The 23,453-nt window shown below is 34.5% G+C and overlaps 1 long non-coding RNA gene across 1 annotated transcript; it reads left to right on the forward strand.

Moving 5' to 3' along the window:
* The first annotated feature begins 523 nt into the window (after nt 1-523).
* LOC134472935 (uncharacterized) lies at nt 524-19,711 on the forward strand. The gene is made up of 2 exons (XR_010042971.1): nt 524-1,343; nt 19,532-19,711. It is a non-coding gene; the product is annotated as an uncharacterized LOC134472935 (long non-coding RNA).
* The last annotated feature ends 3,742 nt before the right edge of the window (nt 19,712-23,453 follow it).

The following is a 23,453-nucleotide window of genomic DNA, read 5'->3' on the forward strand; positions in this document are numbered from 1 at the left end:
TTCTCTGGTATCCACTTGCTAAGTACAGTACAGTAAAATCACTGACTCCAACTGGCACATTTGTATATTGAAGACCACAGGTTGGTGATTTCTGGGTTGCTCTCAGCAATGATAGAGGTGAGGATGACACCGAGATATCAATTTACAACTTAGGGTGTTTCAATCGTGAAATACTCTTAACTACGCATTTGGATTTTCCATTGCATCCCCAGCATCAGTGCATCATGCTTCACTGAATTTCTCCATGCCTCTCTCTGCATTTCCCCACGTAGTGATGTTTCTCCCTTATGTACCTCAGTCAGTGCTCCCTCTGTGCTCCTATCCCTCTGGTGTAAACATTATCCTGACCTGTGCTCGTGCTTATCCACTTACTCATTTCGCGATGACTCCTGAAATGGAGGTTAAAAGTTCATTTCTGACCCAGCTATGCTGATCTATATTGTAAGCTTGAAGTACTTTGACTTTTACTTCCTCTCTTCACACTAAATCACTGCGATGTTTTCATCAATACCGAGTAAGCAGATGTGAGCTAATATTGAAATTCAGCCCTCAGTGAGATATTTTAACGTCTAGCCTCAAGGTCTATAAAAACTGATGGTAGTAGTTGTCATAAGAACCTAATTGTTAATATTACCCTTATCAATAAAATCAAGGTGAGTTTTTGAAATTTCTGTAAGCTCAATTCCTGTTTAAGAAGTAGCAAAGAACTCAAGTGCAAAAACCTAAACCAAACCAAACAAATCCCCCAAAAAACCAACAAAACCAACAAAAATCTTATTTGCTAATGTCCTCAAACTTTAATAGTAGTCATATTAATACACGAACTTCACTTTTCCTTGTTGGTTGCAATGGAGTCACATTGTCTTCCAGTAATCAAGGCCATTGCTTATTTTGTGAATGTCTTTTGTTCCCTCCAGTTCATCTCATTTGTCTTTTGTTACAGACAGCTCCCTGTTACGGGCCTTTCACCACTGCCAGGATCCTTTGCTTTCTTTCCTCACTCTCCAGTGCAGCCTCCCAGTTGGCGGGGGAACAATGTTATTTAGCAAGTCCCTGCTGGCCTAGAATAGGGGTGACCACAAGGAGTCGGGGCACAGCTTGTAAAAGGCAGCAAATATGCCCAGATCTTACAAACGAATATTTCAGCCAAATTTCTTAAAGTTCCAAGGGCAATTGAAATTCTGTTTGCATCAGAATTGCATAATTGCTTTTGAGATGTTTAAATGAATGAAGAAATGAGACTCTCCTTTTGGCCTCAGTGGCTAAAGCAACAGAAAGAGAAAGGGAAAATCTTAAGAGAGCTCTCATCTCTACAAAACACTGTGTTTATCACTTTCTGTAAGGTTAGTGCTGTAATTTATACTATTTGCATGATGGGATTTTAGTCTATTAATTTGCTTATTTCTTGTCTCCTTCCAAGAGAGTTTCTGTAGTATTAACATATGATATAAAGCTAGAGTGAAACAAATAAATGAAGAACAAAGTAAAAAATGATTTAAATAGAGTAATATTTTGGGTTAAGGATATACTTAATAATGCATAGAGTTCAGAAGTTTTTTATACTTAAGCTGAAAATTTAGTTTTGAACTGGTTAGCAGCCAAAGCAAAGTGTGTGAAAAGTTTAGTTATATAAGTTAGTTTCCATTTATAAAAAGAAAGAGACAAAAGTTGAAAAGAAACACCACAGCTTTTCCTAGCACTGAGGACAGAAAATAACTTTTTCACGAATCCTGTTAACATGAAAAAAAAAAAACCCAAAAAACAAAAAAACAAAAAAAAAAAATTTATTTAAAACATTCTTGGTGAATAAAAGAAGAACATTAAAGTCATGTGCTCTCAAGAATTTGTGAAGCTATAGAAATTTTAATATTATGCTTTATTAACATTTCATTGGTTCTAAAAATTATACTGCTTCCACGATGCTTTTTACTTGTCCAAATTCACTGTTCATGGAGGAAGCAAAATTAAGTAAATAAATACTGTCAAATAAATATATTTTAGAAAGCAGTTTTACTGTTTAATCCACTCCTGAACTAGTAGCATTGCACATTGTATGAGTCTCAAACTTTATTTCATGAAGATGCACTTCGTTCCTGGGGGTGGTGTGATCAGATATTCATGGAGCCTGGCTCCAGAAAGGATTCATAAAGAACCTGGAAAACATTACTGATGAGAAAAATTTGAAGATGTATAAAATGTTAAAGCTTGGCAGCAGCTAGGATCTACCTCAGAGGCACAAGCACTTGCCTGGCAAATGTGAGGTCAAAAGTTTGATCCCTGACACCAAAATAAAATAAAATAAAATAAAAGTTTGGCAAGTTACCAATGAACTAAATAAAGTAATGATACATCTCTAATAAGTTCAAAGAACAAGAGATGATTTCTCATATCCGAAGATCACATTTCGACAAAACATTGCCAAATGGCAGAAGAGGACAATGTTTTCTATGGGTCTCTCTTTCTCTCTCTCTCTGTACCAGGAGTTAAACTCAAGACTTTGTGCTTATCAGGCAGGTGCTATATCACCAAGCTCTTAGTTTTTAACTTACTTTTAAAATACTCGTATGAGTAGATTTTGAATGAGAAAAACATTTGCAATTACTATACAGAATGTTAAACTTTGATGTTTTCAGGGACTGATTTCAAACCAAAGATGAAAAATACATTGACATTAATATTTTAATTAGGTGCTATTTTTCCCCAAGAAAAAGGAAAAAAAATCCACTTCATCTTTTGAGACAAAACTAATTTCCACATCATTAAATGTTACAATGTATAAACACCAATTCAATCACTCTGTGGGTGGCATGGTTACTATATGACCAAACACACTCTCTTGGAGCAATAATTTTGAAGCTACTTTGGGTGGTTCATGCCTGTTCCGCTAAACCCCGACACTAATAAAGTTCATCAAACACAGGAAAAAGAGAAGAAAGATAATGACCTATGAGGGACAATACCCCTTCTTTGTTTCTACTCTGTTCTCTCAAATTAAAAATAGTCTCAACATTTTTAAATTACAAATTTTACACTTTTATGAAAGAAGTTGCAGACAAATGGGACAATATAAAATAGTTGTATGTGCTCACAATGAAATGATAAGCATAATGATTATGAGAAGATAAAAAATTCCAACTATTGCGGAAGAAAATGGGTGATTTTCTGGAAAGGCACAAAAGGAAGCACTCAATTAAATTTAGAAAAAAACACCTTTATGGGCCTGGGGATTTAGCTCAGCAGCATAAGCGCCTGCCTTGTAAGCAGGCAGTTGTGAGTTCGATCCCTGATACTGATAAAAACAACAACAACAACAACAACAACAAAACACCTTTATAGCAATGAGAGTTTCACCTTTCAGTGAAGACTAAAAGCCAGAGGACTTACCTGCTTGACCATTAATGGCTCTGCTTTCCTGCCTTGCAGTGTTTAAGTGTCAAGTGGTGGCTTTGTGATGCTAACTGACTGTAATTCTGTGCATTTTAATGTTGAAGACCAGAAAATATAAATTATCTGGCAAATAATTATTAGATAAAACATGTAAAATATACATAGAATAGGAGGAAAAATTAGTTTTTATTGAAATCTATGGAATTACTTCTTTCAGTAATGTATAATGTAGATATTTTAAAATGAAATCATTGGTTCATAATCATCCCTAGAGAAACACAGATAAGCCAGAGGAAACAATGAACTGGAAAGCAAAAGTTCTAACCCACATCTATCATCAAGATGTTAGGCATTGTGCCGTGATGTAGCTCCCATGGTTTCAAAATAAGTAAAAGAAGTGCTTTCATTCCAGAAGACCTCTGAACCCTTTCACAACCCGTATGTCTTTGACTGTATTACCAAACATACAATAAGCCTCTTGGCAGAATATTGTAGAACATTAGCTTTCTCAATTACCAGAATGATTTCCTTTACACATTAGATGATCAACATTATTCTTCCTTCTTGGTATCAAACGAGAATAAACTTGGCAAAATGGAAAAACATAAAAATAACTAGAATAATCCTCGTCAACTCTTCACTTCCTGATTCTATATATGTTACTGAAAATAGGATTTTTATGATTTGCATCAGGAAATAAAATAAAACATTCATTTCTCTCATTCTGTTTTCATTATGTACTGGGCTTAACCTCAGATAACCTCTTCCTGAACTTTACTAATGTTATGCTTGTGAGTTGAAATATAATTTTGCTTAAATAAATTTAATTTTGATTAAAGTGCAAGAGACATACCACTATTTTATTCCTGAATAGCTGTACTGGTATGCTTCCAAAACTTCACTGCTAGATTGACCTTTCTAACAAAAGTAAATGTTTATAATGCTGAAAATTGGCCATATCTTAGAGTTGTTCAATTTTTTAGAATACTTTTTCACACTCTTTTGAAAACATTTTTAGAGGTTCTGCACTTACGTAGAAAAATATGTAATTATATTTTGTATATTCTGAATTTATTCCTTGTATATGTAGTATAATCTGTGCCTTGATTTTCTTCTGTCTTCATTTAGTACCATTTAGTTCATTTGCTATTGACTCTCCCACACCTTGTTCCTTTATTTCTACTGTCAGTTCTGCTCAGAATACACTCCAGAGCTCTTCTACCAGCGAATTTCTTCTCATTCTATAAACTTCAGTGTAACTTTTGAGCCTTCATTTGTGAATTCTAAACATTGGATAGAATTTATTGGGAAGCTATGAACATTAAAAATATGATAAATGAATACTACTCTTCAGAATATCAAGTATGTAACAAATAAGCAACAGAATTAGGAAAAAAATATTTTCAGAGTCGTATTTACAGTGGTTGATGGCCAGGTACTCTAAAGCTGAAGAAAGAAGTTATAATGTTTTAGTTCAGTCTTGCTAAGTTAGCAAATCCTTGTCTCAAAATAAAACTGAAAAGACTAGAGTTGTCGCTCAGTGGAGGAACATTTGTCAAGTAAAACGTGTCTCTGGCTTCAATCCCCAGGGCCAGAATTGGAAAAACGTTACATAACTAATAAAGCATTTTATCCAATATACACAAAGAATTTTAGAACTCAACAGGGAGAAAATGGGCAAAAGTTTTTGACTGAACAGACTTGCTAGGATTATTTCCAAAAGATGAAAAATATTTCCAAAAGATGAGAAGTATAAAATAGAAAGTGGCCTTTATTCTGAGAACATGGAGAGAGATGACTGGCACCCCCACCGCTGGTGTCTGGAGATCTCTCTGGGGACACGTGGCCTGGGGGCATGCAAATAGCCTCGGTTTGGGGTGGAACCTAAGGCGGGCATTAGGGATGCACAGGTAGCCCATTGGTCCTAGGTTTGGCACCATATTTAAATTTCCTAAGGGCGGGAAGATGGCATCACAGGTAACTTCCTAGGGGCAGGGGAGATAGGGGATTCCTGCTTCCCGTTGAGGCTTTCCTGGCTACAGGGTCCTGTCTGGGCCAAAACCCTTTCAAGACTGTGCCAAAGAAGATATGTAGACCGCAAACAAGTTTGTAAAAAAGTAAACAGCACCATTTCTTATTACAAACTAAATACAAACTAAAAATGAAATAGCAGTACACAGCAATTACAAAGACCAAAATCTAAAATGTTACTAATAGTAAATGTTGTGTTTATGACAAATGAACAAGAAATCTCATCCTTTGATGCTTGAAATGCAAAACAGAACACGTACACTGAAAGAAAATCTAACAATTTCTAAATAAATTTAAGTATAACGTTAACCATCGGATTCAGAAAGCTTACTTACATGTATGACTGCACATAAATGTTCATCGTAGCTCCATGTATAGTTGCTATACAAGCAGAAGTGACCAAGAGGTACTTGTACAGGTGAATAGATATACAATCTAGTTATAAGTATAATGAGATAGTTTTCAGCATTAACAATAAATAAGATAGTAAGTCATACAACAATATTAGTGCATCTAAGCATATGTTGGTGAATTTAAAAAGTCTGGTGAAGGGCTTGTATATTGAATGAGGCCATGTATATACATGTTTTGAAAAGGCAAAGTTATACAGATGATAATGCATAAGTAGTTGTCAAGAATTCAGGACTGGGAGCTTGTATAGGTAAAGGACAGATCTGGACGCTGCTGAAACTGTTCCATATAATTATATAATATCAAATATATGAAAATATGAATTTATCCAAACCCATCGAAATTATACCTGAAAGAGTGAATATTAATGTATGAATCCTAAAACTAAACTATATAGACAAGCCAAGTAATTTTACCATAGAATGCAGAACGTGATCGGACTCTAACCATATTATGAGTGCTGTGTGTAGTGTCACAGAAAGGCATTGCAAAAAGAACACTACATTAGTAGTGTGGGAAATGAATGGAGTCTACCAGACTAATGAGAAAAGTAGTTGTGCTTGATTCTAGTTGAAAAAGTCATCTCCTATGAATCTATCATTTAGGAAACCCAAGAGCACTACAGCGATATTCCAAACTTCAGAATTCAGTAAACAGATAGTGATGGTGCCATCCAGCTTTCTTTCAATTGTGGTGGAAGTCTACAGATGATCAAGGGTAGAAAGCAAGGATAATCTAGGTAGTAACCAAACTGACTTGGGGAAGAAAGTACAGACTCCATTTTACTTATCTGTAGCCAAACATGTACACATTTATATACAGGTGGATTGGTGCAGAAATATAGATAGGAGTACATCTGAGTAGGGCTCTGATCTACAGTTTTTTTGTGTTAAGTAAAGAAGCAAAAACACAGTGTAACAACAAGCTCCACTTTGTAGCCAATCTTGGTTTCTACTCCATTCTCTAATAAAAGGGAATTCATATTCCTGGAGATATGGATGACTGCAGAACTAATACAGGAGGACACTTGGTAAGTCTGAGCTTATAGTAACATGTACTCTAGAGAGCAAGAAAAAATTCAAAGTGAAGATAAAATCAACCACCATCTACAGACATCATATGCATGTTCATTATGATGGGACTATAACAAAGAAACCTGGGAGATAATTTATATAGATCCCAAAGGCCAACACTGAAACATTTTGAGTAGTGAAGTACATAATGTAATATTTAATTATAACCCAAAGAGGAAAATAAATATATCCTTGAGTACACATTAATAAAAATAGAGTGGGTATATTAATAAATGAAATGAGGAGATGTATAACACAATAAAAATTAAATTACATAGAATAATCCACCTTTTATGTGTGGTAGCAAATAGTGACCTCATTCCTAAAGCATGGTCCAAAAAGTGCGGAGAGTAATTTGTTCCATGAAGAACACTGACAATATCTTGGATAGATGACCATGATAATTACGTTGATGTTAAGACTAACAACAGTGTAAATCACATTGACTGTATATATCCTTGCTATGTTTAAATGGTACTTCACTTTCCTAAACTTTCTTCCAAAGTACATAATTTCTGCTAAATTATGGAGCAGAATATCAAACAAATCTCCAATAGAAGCAAACTCTCCTCAGCCACTAATCACTATTCTATACAAACCATCAAGGTCAGTAAACAAAGGAAAGTCTGACAAAATGTCACCATCTTAGCAAGATCCTAAAACAGAGAAAGAATATTAGGGGCAATTAAGGAACTCAATAGCATATGTAATTCAGTTAAACATAATGTACACTCTTTTTTGATAATTGTAACAAATGTATCATTTAAAGCAATATAGTACTAATACAGAAACTGTGTATTTACAGAAATTCTCTTCATAGTCTTTACATTTAAATTTCATGACTTTTAGTGTTGTAGATAAATTTGGCATAAAGGTTTTGATTGACTTCTGTTCTCAGACATGGCAAATAATTCTTGTCTTTCCTATATCATCCTTCACACACAAATACACACTTATAAAGCAGCACACACCTAAAAACAAGTGAGCACTTTATTTTGACTTGGGAAAGAGATGTTTTCATGTAAGCATGGGAATGATGAGCACAGGGGAAGAGGTAATTAATCATTTGATGTTTTTCTAGTAAAGTCCAATGGGCCAGTTTGGTTAAAGGACCACAAGCTTATTTAGATTGCCCAAGGAGCCCTGAAAAAATTTTGGAACATTAGCACAATTGCTTTAAAATTCAAGTAACTGAATTATATTGTCCACCCTGCACTTAAACAAAAGATAAATCTGGAATACTTTAAAAACATGTAGAAATAATTTTATTGGAATATAAAATTCCAGAATTTCTATTCTTTGAGTTTCGGAGTAGGACCAGTGTAAAAAAAAAAAAAGGAAAAGAGACAGAAAAGACAGAAAAATTAGTGAAATTTGACTTTAAGAATTCTCTAGCATACTTAAGAAGTGGGAAAAATTTATCTTTGAGCAAAAGCATTTACTGAAAGTTATGAAGTAATATTCACCTAGAAGGCTATGTTTTATCGGACCAGCCTTGTTAGAATCAGAAAGGGATCCAGCAGCTGGAGGTCCATCAGGGACAGACATTTGCTTCCAGGTTCATTTGAACAAATGCTACACTTCTAACATACAGGCACAAGGTTCAGCACTAAATTTCAATTTCTCCCAGCATTTTCACAATGGGACTCTCTTCCACTGTTTCTTTTTTTATCAACTCAAAAATGATCTGCACTGCATTTTGATAGACTAGATAATAAATATTGCAAGAAATCTTTCTGACTTTTCTCATGTAAAATTCTTTACTTTTTCTTGCCCCCTTTTCTATGAGAATTTAGAAAACACTGTCTCATTTCATCTACAAGTTCTGATACTAACTCTGTTGTTAAACGAGCAAAGTCTACACACATTATGGTTGTGACTAGACGTCCCACAAAGCCTCTTGCACTTTTAGATGGTGCCTTTTCAGAAGCATCTGACTCTAGAGTGTGGTTTATTTGTAGTGCAATGTTGAGATTAAGGGTGAATCATTGCTGGACCAGAGAATTAATGGATTGGTACCTCCCTAATCCCAGCAGTCCCGATAAGATAAAAGGGGCAGAGAGAGACTTGCTTTCCCCTTTAGGTCTGTCATTGCTTTTGCTAGCTTCCCCCACCATGATCCCTTAGGCCTCTGCCACACCATCTTGCCTTACAGCCAGCTGCTTACGGACTGAAACCTCTACAAACTGTAGCCTAAGTAAACCTCTTCTGTAGTTTAACATTGGGTGGTGGGTATTTTGTCTCAGCAATAAGAGAAAAGTAACTGAGATGGTACATGAATGTCCAACTTTCCAGCTTGCCTATGCTTCACTGACTGCAGAATTGCATTGGACAGCATATAAAGTTTACAAGCAATATATGAATCAAATATTCTTTATTTTTTATATTTTAAGTTTTTAAAATATTTTAGAAAATAATGTGATGAGCCCATTGTGTAATAAGAAAGCTTACATATCTACCTGGTAGGAACATGCAGCTGTATGATCAGGTTGTAACACTGTTATCAGTAATTGTGTTTTTCTCATGGTGTGGCACAATACACGTAATGTACAATAACTCGTGTGTGTGTGTGTGTGTGTGTGTGTGTGTGTGTGTGTGAGTTTATTTGGTAGGTGCCACCATGAGATTAATATTGTACCAAATCCTCTCCTGTGTAATGTTCAGCTGATGCTACACAAAAGCCCCTTGAAATCATCATAAAAATATTGATAAAAAACATAATAATGTTAAAAATTTAAGACCTTTGCCACCACAACAGCAGTGTCTAAAGTAACATACCTCCTGTAGGCTGCTGTTCAATTTTCCTACTGTAATACATCTTCTTTAGCTTGCTTATTATAGCTCAGTCAATATGATTCATGTAATTTATAGTTAGAAAAAATAAAACATTTCATAACACTTGTGATCTCCAAATCACATATCTATCTTTTAAAAGGCAAGTTTAATATTAATACTAATAACAATTAATAACAAACTATTTTCAAGTTTTACAATACAAAAATAAAAATGAATTTGCTTTCCATATTTCTTCCAGCAGAAGCTTTTTTTCACCTCTGTCTCAAAAATTTTTTGTCACCGATGTGATGGAATGTTGAGGTACATGAATATTTGTCTGAATTTTCCTTTTCTGTGCCATAAAAAAGATGAAATTCCTAAAATGTATGAAAAATGTATTTGTAATTTTTATTGCTATTTATATAAAAACACTAAACAGTATAAGTTGTAAATGTGCTTTATAAATTGTAAATGTGTTTTCTATTGCTTGTCCAACAGTGTCTTACTGAAAATAGTCCAAAAGTTTTATAATGAATTTAAACAGCTTTATAGATTATCTGCATGTTACTGACTTCAAATTGAGTTATTGTTGATCTATAAGGACAAGAATTTACTATGAAAATTAAGACTTAGGAAATACTAAAAATAAATTCAGGTTTCTATTTATCCTGTAGGATTACCTCAAAAATGTTAAATTCTGTAGTATTCTCTCTCAACAGCAGGTAGCAGTTATATCTCCTTCGTAAGTATGTCTCTTGTGTAATTCAAGGCAACTTTGATCATTTATTCTTTAAAGTACACAATTGTTCAGGTTAATCTTCACATTCAAGCCCTCACTCATGGTGTTTTGTCCTTGCTTGCCATGAAATTTTATTAGCATTCCTCACTAATCCGAAGAATTTTCTTTAAAAGTGCTGTTTAAATCTAAACTTTGCCCTTCTTCATGAATGAACACTGCTTGTCAAATGAGCACTGATTTCCAGCTAAGGACAAGAACTATAATGTACTGATCCTTATCCTTAAACTAAGGTTAATTGTTTGGGAACTTAATATTCATTACATTCATTGGTATCATTAAAAGTTAAATCAAAAAAGTAAAGCAGGTTGCAAATAACCACACAGAAATTACAGCATACCGAGCACCACTATTTTTAATTCGTTGGCTAGTAGCAAAATATTGTGAGAACATTAGTTTCATACAGGAGTCCCAAATGTTGTTCATTCATACGCTGCTTTAAATCAAGTATCAAGATCACAAAGTATATTGAAAAGGGGAAAGAAATGAAAAAAAATTTTTTTTTCATTCATGAGAGCCCTAAGTCATATAGTTGAGTACTGGAATCATTTCTAAGAGTTAGTGGAGTATGTCTGTGAATATTTATGTCCAGGACATACGAACATTTTGATGCAGCTCATGACAGAGTCAGAGGTTATGGCATTGCTTAATACACACTTAGATGACTATAGTCTCTAGAAGAGACACCACATGCAAGCTATTTCCTATAATTTAATATGAAGTGAAAAAAAATTCTTTCTCACAAAAGAACCATCTAGGATTGCGTAAAAATTATGTTATCAGATTGACTGATGAAAATGAATGTTTTAAATGCTAAGGTAAGACCATGCAGACTTTAAGTGAGAGAGCTCAGAAAGTTCTTCCAGATTTTAATGTGTTTACTATCACTTTTATTAAGTCAATAAATTGCATAACTTTGTGTAAAACCAAAAGGAAAAGGACCATTCATTTGCTTTTAAAATAAATATGGATCTATGAGCTTGGTATACTACATTATTTCACACTGTCAAATTATATAAACTATATTCATCAGACGAAGTTATATTTTTCTATAAAAAGTCATCTCTAAGACAGGATTTGAGGTAGTTGTAAGTATTCATCAGCCTGGTAACTTGGTCTAAAAACACTACTGCCTTCTAGAGACCATGTTTATACTCTGCCTTGAGAACAAGAGTAAACAAAACAAGGGAATAGAAACAGAGAGAAGACTTCTTTTATGGTGCTTACAGCTTTTTTTTTCCAGAGTAAATGTGGTGAGAAAGAAAAAAAAATTTCAATTTTCAGTGGAAAAACCCTTATCATTAAATCATAGCAACTTGGGGCCTGGGATATAGCTTAGCGGCAGAGCACCTGCCTGGCGTGAATTCAATTCCCAGTACCAAAATACATAAATAAATAAATTGTAAAATAAATAAATCACTAACTTTCACTCAAAAGATTAGTTTTATATATAACACCATATCTCCTGAATAGGCTCTTACTAAAACTTACAAAATGAGCAAAGATTGTGCAGGAGATCACTAAAGAAATGAGGTAGGAAAGGTGCCTACTCTTAAGGATAAACAAGACCACAATGCTGATCTCCCAGGGAAAAGAGAGATGCATTGACACAGGGGTAAAACACGGTTATTTATCTTTTTCTGCATGTGTGTGTGTGTGTATGTGTGTGTGTGTGTGTGTGTGTGTTTGTGTGTGTGTGTGTGTGTGTGTGTTAAATGCTCTAAATTTAGTTTCTTTCCAAAAACAGATGAGCTATAGAAATATAAATTGCATACAATTAAGAAAACTGAGCTAAATTCTTCTGGCTACCTTGTGTTGGAAAAAACGATTACTTGCGTTATTCATTTACCAAATTATGTAAAGGTGCTGAAGTTCAACCTCTAAAAATCTTAATCATATAATCTTAATCATTTGACTCAGTTGAAGTAAACACCAGAGGGGCCTTAAAGAAATTTTGATTGACTGCACTTAGCTACGCAAATGAGACAAAAAAGGAGAAAGGTAGAGATCACAGGGAAAGAATTGGAACCCATGCATAGCAGTAGGTGGAGGACCGCTTGCTTTGGAGAAGTAAAAGTCATAGAGTTACAGGAAATTTAGTGTTCCAAAGGAATAATCTTCAGAACATGAAGAATGGGCAAAAATACAGACCACAATAACAGTAATAGAAATGCTCTCATGGGAGTCAAAGTCCTTTCATAAAGCTGGGATGTAAGTGCTTCAAACACCTTTCCATTCTGACTGTACCTCACTGCTCAAAGAGTAAGACAATGTGGAATTCAGAGCAAATGAGAGAAAGGAGAGGTAGGAAGGAATCCACTGAGCAGACACCCTGTGCTCCAGGAAGTATGTTTTGTTTTATTCTGAGTAGATGACTGCATAATTTCCACATCCTTCCACTTAACAATTTGTAGAATAAACAATAAAATTAGGGAATGAAATGTCCAAAACACAGAAAAACGGTCTCTATATAAAGTAATGGAAGACCACAGACTTGATGACCTCAAGTGTTAGAATTACAAACTACTGAATGTCCTGGTATTTTCAGTAGGTCCACAACTGATAAGCGCAGTGTGTGGGTGGTTGCACTCATTGAATTTGTGCTACAGAAAAAGGCTATCAGAGATAATTTGAAATAGAACCCAGAGGCCAGTCCAGTTTTGGAAAGCGATGTCTCCGCCTCAGTATGACATGTTTGTTTTCAGTCTCTAATGGCTCCAGGAGGATTGACCAATATGTGCAGAAGCTTCCCTGAGGCTGAGAAGTGCACTCTTTATTGGAATTTCAGGGTTCAAAATTGATGATTGTATTTCTTCTTTTTCCTATCCCCTGTCATGATTCTATCTCACTGTGAAATTTACATAAATAATATATAAAGGATCATTTCAAATATCATCGGGCAATCAATTATTAGCGTTTACCTTCACATACTTAGAAACAATAACTATACTTTCTTTTGTAGTAAGTGTAAATGAGATGATTTCTGAATTATATAATGCCTGTGTTTAAAATGGAATGAGAATCTTTTCATGTTTTGGTCTTTGAAGTAAATGATACTAAACTGAGAGAAGTCCACTAAACTCTGCATTTCTTGTATGGAATCATGTTTGTGTACTGTTGATATATTAGATGTGATGCACCAGAAGTATGAAGGCAGCATTGATCATGTTCAATAAGAGTCTACCTGTATTTTCAGTTTTCCTATAAGTAGTTATGTTTATTCAGTTTAAAATGTAGAAAATATTTTGACCTAGTAAAATGATATTTAATACCTGGATATACATGAAAAATATGTAATTCTTTTCTCCTGTCATTCTTTTCAAGTAATTCTCATTTATTATTTTAGCCTAAGTCATCCTGATTCTCATAATAAAATCATTTTAGAGAGAAATTATTTAATTAGTCTAAGTAAAATATTTTAAAAGATCTGTTATTAAAATATTTGAGCTATATTATTTACTTTCTTATTGACTTGTGAATTCATTTAACCTCTGTGAATGCCAAACAAAGTGTATTTTCAAACTCACTGTAACCAAAGTTTACACATCTCTTGAGATTTATGAAACTTGAACATTTTCAGTCTTTAATTAAAATCTCATTTTACTACATTATTTTCTTTATTTTCCTCTGAGTTGTTGAAACAAGTATAAATGGTACGTTTCAAAAGCACAGAAAGACTTGGCCATATTTCTGACTGATCAAGAAGCAGAAAATGCAGGAAATCTAATGAGAAAGCTTATTATTATGATTTGCACAGCTCAGCTTTTGCATAATCAAGCATGTCAATGCGCTCACACATTTGCAAACGCCTCTCAGAACCACACATCTGAATCTTTTTAATGTTCCCTATTACTGTTGCTTTTGCTGTCCCACTCAGGAAGCCATCATCCATGACCCCAATTTTCAAAATGGGCCAGCTAAAAACAAAGACTATGTGTGTTCCCTAATCCTATCAGACTTCTTTTTTTTTACAAGCAGAATAAAAACAGATGGTGTTCTCAATTTTTAAAGGGGCCAAATTAGGAACAGTAATCTGAAGATGGCTGTGATTATCTAGGTAGAATTGTTCACATTAAATTTGATAGAATTGGGGAGTAGCTGTACAATATTCTAGGGATTCTTATTAGAGTCTGAAGTGCTATTTGGTGCCTTCATACCATGCAACGCTTTAGCTAATATTATGGGAAAGTATGTTTCTGTTTGTCAGTGTGATAATCAGACACAGGCTCAAGGAGGGTGTCAGCCAAGGAAACTGCATCTACTTCCTCCCAGCAGAATTGTGTGAACAATAAATACTCTCCTTCATTCTCTAACTCTTTAGTCATTTCTCTTGTCAAGACAGATTAACATGTGGTAAAATGATGGGCCACTGTTAGATTTAGTTCATCATCAGAGTCCAGAAATTTTAAAATTTCTCAGTAGGTAAATAAAGAAAACTATATGGTTACCTTTTCTAACTATCTCTTATTCCTTTTTTTTTTTTTTTTTTTGTCTTTTTCATTTTTACCGGTACCAGGGATCGAACTCACGACAGCCTGCTTGCAAGGCAGGCGCTTATGCCGCTGAGCTAAATCCCCAGCCCCCTCTTATTCTTATTTTAAACATTGCAATCTTACTACACTTATGATTACTCAGTAAATCTTTACGATAACAAATGTGAACAAGAAAGGCAAATGTAAAACTTAGAGGAGTTTTTCATATTTTACTATGTTTAATGGTAGACTAAAATTTTAGCACCAACAATTGATATTTTCTAAAAATGTAAAATTTGAGTGGGAAACCCTTGGCATAGATAATGTAAACACTGAGTGTGCACATTAAAGATGCTAACAAAACTCTCTTGGATTCTTGATAAAATATAAAATTGAGAATAAAGAGGTGATAAGGGCTTAAGATTCTTTAGAGAACATTTATTTAGTTGAGGACATGGAGTCTTTTTCCATGAAATGTATTAATAGTACAAAAGCCATGACAACTAATCTGTATTTTAAAGAAGACAATAAAAAAAATGAGATAAACAAGAGAAATGGTAAGGAACCATGAGATGGCACTTAAAGACAGTAAATGGAAGGGACCAACTTGGCTTGAGTTCATTTCTCTTCATTCTAGTTAAAATCAATCAACTGAGCACATTAATGAAATTTTATTTTACTGTCAATTTTGCATCTTATTGTGTGGTGAAGTCAATATTACAGCAAAAGTATATGCATCCCCAATTCTTAAGGAGTGTTTTGTCTGAATAGTTATTAAATCTATTCAACTACCAATTTGCCCCATTCTTATTTTTTTTCAATCTTAATATTTAAGTGTTTTCCTACAGATGTCTCAGTCAGTTCGAGCTGCTACAATATATATAACAGTTTGTATAGTACATGGTCAATATTTATTTCCCTGAGTTATAGAAGTGTGAAAGCCCAAGATTACTGGTGGGGTCCTTCCCTTGACTGGTCAGTGGAGGCCTTGGAACCAGGCATTCAAATGCTGGACAGAGAAACCTCCCTCTGGTGCCCCTCCTATAGAAGAACTAATTTTACCTGTGAAAGATTTGCTCACATGTTTACCACTCCCATTAAAAACTATGACATAGAGAATGAGGCCTTCAACATGATTTTGAGGATGACAAAAATTCTGGTTCCTTAAAAGTAGGGACGAGAGAACATTAAAAAAAACACAATGGGTGAGAGATTTTAATTAATGGCAGAGAAGACAACTTCCTGGTGTGGAAAGCCTTAGAACATCGAGGATGCATCAGCCTTCAGATATAATAAAGCATTCTGAGGGAGTTTAATGTATTTCATAAATCTAATACTTCTAGATTTAATTTTGATATTGAACTGACATATTAGAATTTAAAATTATTTCAGTGTCCTGAAAAAAGGAAGACGAAGTTTGTTTGCTCTCTGTTTCATAAAGTATGGTAAAAACTGAGATCAATAGTTTTGGAACCATTTACTTAGAGTAGACAAAGGAAAATCACTTTATATTCTAAGCACTAAATCTCAATATACATACACTTCAAATATGTACTGAGACGTTATTATGGACCAATGAAAGTACACAAAACACAAATATTAGTCTGTCTAAAGCAAATAATCTAAAAATATTAACCAGATGCCCCTTCCAAATGTTATTTCTTGCTCTGTATTACTTATTTTGAGAAAAGCAAAATATAATTTTAATGGACTGAAATTGAAGAAAAATGGGTAAATTATATTCTATATATCTATATGTATGACAGAATTTGGTCAAAAGTAAAATAATATTTCTGGGGATTTCTAAATAACATGTAAACAAATCAAGAAATTCAGGTTTATATAAAATAATCATAATTATGTGGAGAGTCACGAAGTCCTTCAAAAGGGATTACAAATAGAAAAATATAGGTAATACTCAATTAGATAACATGCAACTAGAATTTACAAAACTTTCATTGCTAAGAAGTAACTCTTCTAAATTCTTTTGACTGAGGTGAATCAAGAAAGTCTATATTAAAACGTGTATTTCTACATATAGCTAATACTATTTAATTCTGGCTTCTTACAGAAGCAGACTTAAAAATAGGAGTAGGCTAGAAGCACTTTGCCTGCTGTATCATGCCAAGAGGCATTGGCAGGAGACATCTAAGAGGCAGAGAAGGAAGCACAGTCAGTGTGGTTTAAGCAGATGCCACCGAGGTCGTGAAGCTCAGTCCTGAGACACACTGCCACCTTTCTTCATGCCAAGTGTGATTCTCATTCCTCAGTCCCATCTCTCTACTGGTTGCTGTCCTCATGGGGCATTACATTATTTCCACTTCTGGTTGAGGCTGTTTGTAGACGAGAATGTTTTTATAGCTAAATGATGCTCCCAGAGTCACAGAAAATGGGCTAAGAAGCTGCCTGCACTGTTAATTCTGCAAGACTTTAGTGTGACCACATCCAAGAAGTGCTTCTCAGTGTAGAGTACAGATATGGATCCAAATTAGTTTGAGGGATTTCCTTAGTAACAAATTATCATCATTGTAAAACACAGTTAACATATTCTGAATATGAATAATGACATTAACCTTGTTTGCTAATTGATGGTTTCTGCAACTAGGTGACAAATTATACAAGAGGCAATAATATGTACTTGAAAAATGTGAGGGAAAAATTTATGGTAAACTATTTGGAGATTTGGGAAAAGTCTACATAGAGTAGATGGGGGAGGGACAGTTACCTCGCCACCCTGATAGAGACACAGCACTGGGCGAATTGTGTCTCTTACCGTGAAAATTCATATGTTGACAGCTTCACACTCAACACCTCAGTATGTTATCTTAGAAAGGGTCAGAAAATATGTTAATGAAGTCATTACAGTGGGCTCCGAGTCAGTGTACCTAGAAGACTCACACAAAGGAGAACTGTATACACAAGACATACACGCAGGCAACCGTGACAGGCAGACAAAGGCACAGATACAGAAAGCAGTGACACTGAAGGGTGTCAGCGTGCTCTAGGAGACGGCAGGGACTGGCAGCGGGTTCTTGCAGCCCTTCACAGGAATGAACCGTGTGAGCACCTTAACCTCAGACTTATACCCTACACAATCGTGAGAGAAAGAATTTCTACTGTTGAAGCCAGCCAAACACTGACATTTTGTTATGGCAACCTTAACAAACTAGTGCACATACCAAAGAAAACACAAACTGAATTTTAGCTACAGATATCTAATACCATAGACAAACTTGACTAGAATAGCCAATTAAGCATGTGACTCCTATTAAGTTAATTTGTGTTTGAACTGATGTTGCAATTCTTTTGTATTTATTTTTGTGTCACTATGAGTGAACATTAACTACAGGAAATAAATATTAAAAAATTACCATTATTCATTTTATTTAACTGACACAAGATACAACCTATGGGCTAAAGTAAAATGTTTTAATAATGTATAAATAATTAATGATCAAATTATGGTGTTTAGAATATCCATAGCTTGATATATAATTTCAATAAATTTAACATTTCAGGAAAAAAGCTTAAATAATTGATGATTAGTCACTGAGATTATTTTCTTTAAGTGGTTTTCACTTAAAGAAAATTTGAAGAGAGCCAGGGATTTAGCGCAATAGTATAAGCACCTTCCTGACAAGCACGAGGTTGTGAGTTCGATCCCAGTACCAAGAAAAAAATTAAAGAAATTTACATTTGGCATTGTTTTCTTATTGTTATGAGTCAACCAATGAGATTCAGAATTCAGAAATTCAATGAGTCCAGCTAAGTGATGCTATTACAGAAATTTAGCATGTTGTACTTCTGTTAGTGATGGCAGTGGAACTTGATGTCACCAAAATTTCACTGATATAGGAAGAATTAAGAAGGAAAATCAGAAGTTCAAAATAATTTTGCTACAGACTTGAATTTCTTCTTGAATTAATACCTACACTAAGAAAAGATTTCTCCTTTAGTATCCTTTATATTATAATCCTTTTAGAAATGATATAATTTTAAACAATAAAGAAAATTTATTTATCAAACCAAAAAGCTATAAGGAAGGTAGAAAGACAGGATGGTTCTACTTTATTGGAAGCTTTTTTATTTATTTATTTATTTATTATTATTATTATTATTATTATTATTTGTCTTTTTCCTTTTTATGGGTACCGGGGAATGAACTCACAACCGCACACTTGCAAGGCAGGCACTTATGCCGCTGAGCTAAATCTCCAGCCCCTGGAAGCTTAATTTTATTGCTTATTTTTGTCCATAATACTCTAGGGAACTTTATTTTTTTTTCCTCTTGGCCAATTAAATTTACCCCTTCTAAATTATTTAGAAATCTAAACATGAAATAGTTGCAGTACAATCCTTAAACTTACTTTTTGATTTAAGACAATTGTGGTAAAACACTGAAGTATTTGAGCTCCCTGTGTTCCACTGAGGTATCTGGAAATAGAAATCTACATTTTCTCATCTTTATTTTTGTGAAGCTGTTTTTATTTATTTGTTGTTGCTGTTGTTGTTGTTGTCTTTCCTCAAAATGCCTTACTCAGCCAGAAAAGGTATACAAGAGAAATTGTTTAAAATTTGGTTCTTAGCCCAGCATGATGGTACACTCCCATAACCCTACAAGAGGCGGAGGCAAGAGGATCACTGCAAGTTCAAGACAAACATTGGCTACAAAGTGAATCCAAGGCCAGCCTGACCTGCACAGCAAACCCTCTCTCAAAAGACAAAAATAAATAAATAAATAAAAATAAAACTTTGTTCTTTTGAAACTGCCTACCTCTAACTGCCTCATGACTTTGTAAGGATTTTCTTGAGCTCTGTAACCAGGAGTACTTAACTAAACATACAGGATGCTTGATTGTACCGTTTACCAAGCTTCATAAACTGATGATTATTGATCTATCCTTGTAGCAGATGATCTCACCTTACTTACTAATCAGAAAAACTACCAGGCTGTTCTGTCTCACCTTTGGTTCCTCCTGCTTGTGCACTGTGTAAAAGCCCTAGACCACCAGAGATCAGGGCTGGGTATTCTGGGAAGGATCTTGATCAATGCCCATTGACTTAAATAAATCAGCCTCCAAACTCTGGGTGTTGTTTTAGTGTTTCTACTTGCAGTTGCATTATCTATACAACTAAAATGTATGGGAGATGGAAACGTCTGGACGAGTGGGTCTCATTTTGAACACTTGAGACAGATTAATCTATTCATAGAACTAAGTTCTGTGGCTAGGATCTGTATACAAATGTTGTCTTTGATGCTTAATTTTATGTATCAACTTGAGTAGGTTTCTGGCAACCACATGTTTAAGCAAACATTGGTATTGATTGAGACAGTTTTGGATTTTGAAGTCCAGGCCAACCTGGAACTTGCTATGCAGCCCAGGCTAGCCTCACCCTCATGATTCAGCTGTCCCAGGCTTTGAGTGGTGGGACTGAGTGGTGAGAGCTACATACAGTGAGAATATTTTCTGTTTCCATTACTGAACAGAAAAGATTGGTGGAATATAAATTTATTCAGCTTATGGTCCTGGAAATGCAAAGTATGTGGGCTGCATCTCAGGAGGGCATTTTTGGTAGTAGGTACTATAGAGTCCTATGGCTATGGTGGACAGAATAAGCTTTTCCTGATTTCTCTTTGTCTCTTTATAATGCCATTAATGCAAACATCAGAGCCACTCCCACATGACCTCATCTAATTCTATTTCTGCCCAAAGATTCCACCTTCAAATACTATCTTGAATGACTTTTGGCATTAAACTGCCAATACATGACATTTGTGGGGCAAACTGAATCCATAAAATACTGAGTCAGCTTCTGCTTCTCCCTCCAGCTGCTACCTCTTATAGATTCAGACTCCTCTGGCTCTATAATTGCATGAGCAAATACCTTAAAATAAATCTCTCTCTCTCTCTCTCTCTCTCTCTCTCTTTATATATATATATATACATATATATATGTATATATATATATATATATTCATATATGTATATACCAGAATTCATATACAGATAACCCCCTGATTAACATGTACCTGTTCTAATTACTTTGATTGGTTTAATTCAGGGTGGAAATGATATTCCTGGTCCACCTTGAATCAGGTAGTAGCTTTGGGTCACTTTATAGTAAGAGTAGACAGTGGGATCTAAAACAGCAATTCCCGTATGATTATTTGATCATACCATTAAAGCAAAAATTTCCTTAACCTAAAAACAAATTTTGAGTGCTGAGTAATTCATAGCTTGCTGTGTCTAGTACAAAAGTACAAAGGAAAGGAAAAACAAAGTTTAGAAAAGAAACTTTTCTCCCTAAATGAAAAAAAAAAAAAACAGTTTAATTCGTTCTATTTTATGTATAAGTAACATACGCTGAAACTTAGTTAAACTTGTTATTTTTAAAGTACATCACTGATTGGCTTTATTCATCCACTATTTCTCAAAAACACTTGTGACATAATTTATTCACATTATTGAGTTTAATCTATATCTTCCATTTTATACTATAAATTATATATATATTATGTAATATATACTGTTCAAGCAGTTTCTTAATTAGATTGAATTTAATTTAAACAGTAATTATATCACAATCTGCTTAAAACCAAATAAATATTTAAGTTTGCTATAGTTTTTGGCATCACAACTTTATTTTACAGCTGAATAATTATGATTTATAATTCTTAGTACATGTTTGCAGCCTGATATATCAAATGAATGCCAGTATATTATAGTCAAGAGTTTGCAAGGGAAACAATTTAACACAAGAAACAATGTATAGGGTTATTTTATAGTAGTCACCCAAAGAATCAAACACAAAGTAGTTCAGGAAATCTGTATATGCATTAGAGACCTAAAGAATCCACCTGAGGGCCTGAATCCCAGTGTAGTATCCTGCATGAGTCCAGCTGGAGGAGCAGAACCCACAACAGGATACCAGACAAGTCTGTATCAAGAGTCTGCACTGGTACTGCCCAAAGGCCAGTGGTGCAAGACAGAAAGTCTGTGCCAGCAGGCTGAGGGATCTGCACTGGAGCTTGGAAGTCATGCTCAAAGCAAAGGCCAGAGGTCCCCTGAAAAGTATAGTTATCCTCACAACAGCAAGGTGCTGAGAGCTCCTCCAATGATGAAAACAGCTCAGTCCATATCAGGAAAGCCAGCACAACAAGCTTCTCCAGGAGAACGAGCAGCACCACCTCTTTCTCTCCAGTGTCCCTTTGTGTGCTGTTGGCAGCAATCCTCGGGTGAGCCTTCCACACCCAGCTCCCCCTAATTCAGTTCACCTGGTGTTACAAGTTGCCCACCAGTTGCCAATTCACTACACCGTGCAAAACAGATTCATGTCTTACCCTTGATTACACTGCAAGTGCTTTGATATAGATTTTTATTAAAAAACTATTTAACTGTATGAGTATGTGATCAATTCTGGATAATATATAGCTTTCTTTGAAGAAAGAAAATCGCTGAATTTCATTGTATACTCTTTCTTACATGTAGCATTCAGTGGAAGAGCAGTGTTTTACTCTTTTTTTAAATTATAATTATTATTGAGAATTCTCACATATCATTTAGCTTCAAACATAAAGGGCTGCTATTTTGACAAAGCTTTACTAATATATTTATTTTATGAAGAATAAAATAAAGGTACAGTTATTGAGTTCGAATGTATAGAGAGTTGGAAGGAACCTCCCTGTTCTTGAGGTCGAGACTGCATGAATGTTGTATTGCTGACTGCTACCCACTAATTGTCATGAGAAAATGGGAAATTGCTAAATATCTTCCTCAGTAAAATACCATGGGAAAGGAAAAGAAATTTTTATCTTGCAGATAAATGAAATACATTTTTATTCCACTACAAATGCTATTTTAAGAAAAATATCAATATTTGGGGCAGCTGGTGTTTCATTTGTTCACAGAATACCCATTCCACTTTCTCAATCACAATCAGTACCTTTTCCCTCTACTTACAAAGCTTCACTAAACTAAGACAGTTAATATATCCATTTCATCAATCTGAAAAATTAAATCTGCAAGCACAACTCAGTTGTTTACACTTTAAAAATGCATAACTTTAGCTGTGTTTTTAATATCAAACTTGCAGATGATTATTCTAATGTGTATTTTTTTTTTCTTTGAATCAAAATCTTCCTCAGGTAAATTCTTAATCACTGTGACAAGTTCAAGGTACTTGTTTTAAATCTATGCTTTACCTTACTTTCTTTAAAAGTGCTTTAATATAAATAATCATGAATGCTCTGCAGTTCATAAAATGCAACCCTAAACTAACATTTAGGTTTGTTCTTTGCTCTCTCAAAGACATTTCATTTTCAAATATTATTTTGGGTTTGCCTCCCTGTTTTTGATTTAGCATCTGATTTACTTAAACAATTACCATCAGCTCAGCTGCTCAGCACTACAGAATATATTGCCTTCATATTGTCACACTCCCATTGTTATTCCTGGTGCTCACGACAAATGATCCTTCAAGTACTACAGCAGAATAAGAGCAAAAGGT

The sequence above is a fragment of the Cavia porcellus genome, unplaced genomic scaffold, assembly GCF_034190915.1.
Source record: "Cavia porcellus strain 051 isolate PalLab524CR breed Dunkin Hartley unplaced genomic scaffold, mCavPor4.1 scaffold_2, whole genome shotgun sequence".
Classification (NCBI taxonomy): Eukaryota; Metazoa; Chordata; class Mammalia; order Rodentia; family Caviidae; genus Cavia; species Cavia porcellus.